Raw genomic sequence first — 3,204 nt, 5'->3', positions numbered from 1 at the left:
GCACATACAACCCGAACCTCGGCACGCTTGCCTTCACCTCACCCGGCACAAGAATACCAAAACTGCACTTGGGTAGAGCGCATGAGCTATGCGCAGCTCCTTCTCTCCCTTGCGCAGATTCTACCTCTCTCCTATGTGCGTAGAAGTGATGAGTTCGAATGATTGATGAACAAATGAGCTTGAAGCTCCTCTTACTTATACCATTCCATGCGTTGATTTACATGGGGTGTGCAGCCCCTTGGCCGACCCCCAAAAGTCTTCAACGCATGCCCACAAGCTCCATTAACAAGTCGGCTTGCACTCTTCTTTAACCATCGTATATATATGCGCACGCTCAACACTTAGTCGCATAAGTGTTGTCGCATATATCGTCGCATTATGTCCACGGCTTCGTCGCACTTTCGTCACATTTCCACCGCAGCTCCGTCGCATCGTGCGCCCGTGCGCCCGCCCGCGCGCCCTCGTGCACGACCTCGCCCGGCGCCCGTCGCACCCGCAACTCGAAGGCCTTACAGCAAGGGTCGTGACAACTTGGAGTTATCATGATATTGGGTGGGGTGGACAATATCATGTGGAGAAAGAACCACATGCAATACAAGGACGAAGCTTTGAACCTTGGCGCTGAATAACATCAAAAGATGAGGAAAAGTAAATGTTTTAACTTCCTCTCTTACTAAGTTAGAGAGCATTGGACATTTGGACCATTAATTCAAATTGATTAATTAATTGAATAAGAGGCTGGGGACGGCCACTTTTGTGAGGCCTTGTCTATTGATTTTATAAATTTGTTTGGATGGTAGATTTTTGTCGGAATCGGGTGAAAGAAATTTAAAAATTTAGAATGGTGGAGTGATTCAAAATGGTGGAGTGTTTGAATTTTTTTTATGGTGGAAATGGATTCAACACCATCAAAGACCTCTGGTGCACCAAAAATTCTGAAGTTTGACAGTTGTAACCTAGATTTAAATTGTGAAGTTTGACAGCTGTAACCTAGATTTTCAAAAATTTCTGCCAAATTTTATCATAATCTTACCGAAATTTCTATTATTTTCCAAACTTAGACTATACACTTTTGTAAGCTTTATAAACTTAATAAAATTCAATTGATTCAAAATCCTTCATTTATAAGAAAGATAAAGTTTTGTTGGATCAAGTGGTGAATATTTATTATTGTTGTTTTAAACAGACTATATCTCTTTTTATTGCCTTACTTAGCTCTTACAGTTCTCGATAATAATATTTTTTACTAAAGTTTTTAATTTTTGTATGCTATTTTTTTCCTTTTGTGTTTATAAAAATTGATAATTAAGTTGGGTTTGTATTCGCATGTTACTCATCACACACTTTCAAGCATGGTATATAATCTATGTGAGGTTTGAACCAGTGATATTGTTAAAAAATATTTTAACAATACACTTTATCATCGATCTACATCGTTGATTTCTTGTTATTGCCTTATTTAGGACTTATGCTTAAAGTTATTACACGCTTTGATAAGTTTGATATATATTTTTTTACAAATGTTTTTATTTTTTTATAATTTCATTTCATTACTTTTCTTTTCTTTTATATTTATAGGAATTGACAATTAAATTGGGTTTGTATTTACATGTTTTCACCATAATCTCTAGATACATCACACATTTTCAAATATAAAAATTCGGTAAAATTTAGATCAGTAATATTATTAAAAAATATTTTAACAATACATTTTATAGTTGATCTACACCTTTAAATAATGTATAAAATACAGTGTTACTTTTTTATTGAAATCATAAATGATTCTTAACTCTACTCTTACAAAATTTAAATATTTTTAAAACACAATAATATTAAATTTTTAATATCTAATTTTTCATTTCCAATTAATAATAAACTAATCTAAATCCATCCTAAATTAAGCTGGGAGAGATTAAATATTTTAATGTATAAAACATTTTTAATATTAAAAATATTAGCATTAACAAATTTAATTTTTAAAACTTTAAATTAATTTAATGTTTTTTTAATATCATTAAATATATATATGGGGGATTATTTATTTTTAACCACTCTAATACAACCATGCATAGAATCCAAGTGAAAATTTCTTACATAATTTCATTTAATTATCCAACTTTTTTATATTTTTATGGAATCCAACTTTTTTTCCAGTGCCCTGCATCAGCGCTTATCTGGCATGAGCTCTCTTCATCTCATGGTTTTTCTCTTCAGGTATTCTCTTCTGTTCATGAGGCTTTTAAGTGGTGGAGTACCCAACACCCTGAATGGCGTTCCTTATTTATCGCCACATGTTGGTGCCTTTGGAAGTGGAGGAATGCCTGTATTTTTCAGGACTCCATGACTCTTATCTCCTCCACATTGGTGCACATTACAGCTATTCTCCAGCCTGCTCAATGATGGCTCTGACCTATGCTGATCCTTTCCTTTCTTGGAAGACAACCTGTTCTTGTTTTTGATTTACGGGGTCTATGCATATGATATTGTTCTGCATATCTTCGACTATGTCCCAGATTTCAGCTTGATCCAGGCTCCTGCTATTTCCTACATTTAAAGTCCTGAATACTGTCATGTAATCGCTCATTATATCTTCTTAATATAATACTATTCTGATTTTCTTTCTGAAAAAAAAAGTGAAAAAAAAAGAGACTAAAGTAAAATTCCTTACATTTTTTTAATGTAATTAATTGTCAGTCATTTTTTATTTTATGGAATCCAATTTTTCTCATTGTGATTTTTGTCGGCCATTTTTAATTTTATGGAATCCAACTTTTCTCATTTTGATTTATGTTATAGGGGTTTTCACTTGATATAATTAGAATAAACACTCGGTACGAGTTGGGTTACATGGAAATTCGGAGCGTACATGTGTAGAGGTACCGGAACGTTGGTATATGGTACTGTGGGTTTCAAGGAAATTTGGAGTGCACAGTTGTGTATATGGCACTAAGTGTGGATTACATAGAAATTTGGAGTGCACAAGTGTGGAGTTACATAGAACATTGATATGTGGAATTACAAGGGTATGGTCTATTTAGATATATTTATTTGGAAATTTTTAAATTTAATTATTAATAATTAATATATATGATAAGGAGTTTATGGAGATGAAGAATCGATAGTAATATGGTGTTTTGTCAAGATATTTTGTGATGTGAATTTCATTAGTTGGAAATTTTGTGGGCAAAAATCTAGTCATGCTAA

This window comes from Pinus tabuliformis, chromosome 1_2 (genome assembly GCF_031772625.1).
Source record: "Pinus tabuliformis cultivar Carrire ecotype Pingquan chromosome 1_2, CPIR1, whole genome shotgun sequence".
NCBI classification, from domain to species: Eukaryota; Viridiplantae; Streptophyta; class Pinopsida; order Pinales; family Pinaceae; genus Pinus; species Pinus tabuliformis.
The sequence above is the reverse complement of the archived record's forward strand: the minus strand, read 5'-3'. Positions refer to the sequence as shown.